This window comes from Mixophyes fleayi, chromosome 11, assembly GCF_038048845.1.
Source record: "Mixophyes fleayi isolate aMixFle1 chromosome 11, aMixFle1.hap1, whole genome shotgun sequence".
In the NCBI taxonomy this organism is placed as follows: Eukaryota; Metazoa; Chordata; class Amphibia; order Anura; family Limnodynastidae; genus Mixophyes; species Mixophyes fleayi.
The window spans coordinates 19,720,710-19,721,996 of NC_134412.1; positions in this window are offsets into that span (position 1 = coordinate 19,720,710).

Here is a 1,287-nt window from a genome sequence, read left to right on the forward strand (position 1 = left end):
AGTTGATTTTGTTATGAAAAAATAATGGAAAAATACCCCATAAAAAAATAAAAATAAATAAAAATCACTAATTAAATATATTTATGTATGTTTTTGGTACAAATATGAATGTACTAATGTGTTTTGACATGACATGGTATAGATGATTCTATAGTAAAAACTAGTTAAATAAAAAAATATGCTAAAGAAAGTACTGTAATGTAGATATTATCAACAAGAATGATTGTGTAATGTAATCTTTTTCAATTGAATTGCACGAATTTTCCCGATGCGTTAACTAAAAACAGTCACTAGAGCAGTTAAAAACCCGCGTGTGATTTTTTTTTTAACGCTACTGGAAAAAAAAAGAACTTGCGAGCAATTGAATACCCCCCTGTAATATTGAATGTTCTCAATAATAACATATGACAGATCATTATTTTTTTTTATGCAAAAGTTTTCACTGGTGACTCCTAATGTAAAATATTATGCTGTATAAAAGGAGTAATTCATGAGTTTTTCTGGCATTTAAAGCAATCTACTGGCCTAGGTAATATCCAAGATATATTGCTTTGTAATGCAGTGTCCGTTTAATTTATTTTTGTTTAAAAAGAAAGCCAAAAATCTTTCTAAGTTTCTATCCTTTTTAATGGTGACTAATGGCTTTTATGGTAGAAACTATTGCATCTCATTTCAAGATGCAATCATTTCTACTAAAATAAATATATAATATAATATAAATATATGCCGTAATATAAATAATCTCTGTAACTTTTGTGACGCATGGTTAAGTTTGGAAATATAAGAGAGATCGGTTAATTTTTGGAAGGTTTGGTAAAAATTCTACAGACTTCTCTAACCAAAAGGATAAAGCCCTAAAAATTGAGAACTGTGATACTGAGAAATAATTTTTAAATTAAAAGAGGTATTATTAAAGCAATTAACCAAATTAGTTATAGAAACTATATTCCCATCATAATAAATATAAATTCATCTATATATCATCTTTAGAAGACCACATATGGCCTATACAGGCCATTTCCTAATTAATCCTCAGGGGGAGAAAACTATAAACTACTGGTGCAGACAACTATAATAATTTGATCAATTATAATTAATAAGGTGACAACTTGATATGTAATACATTATTTCCATGACGGTGTTATGACATTACAGAAACTAGCGGGGCCCTTACCCATTTGCAATACCTTGGGGAAGCAACGATGATGGACAAAGGTTGGCGCGACCCTGAAGCAAGCTGGATTTTAAATTAATTTAGTTTTTACTTACAAGGTGAATAGTGGAGAT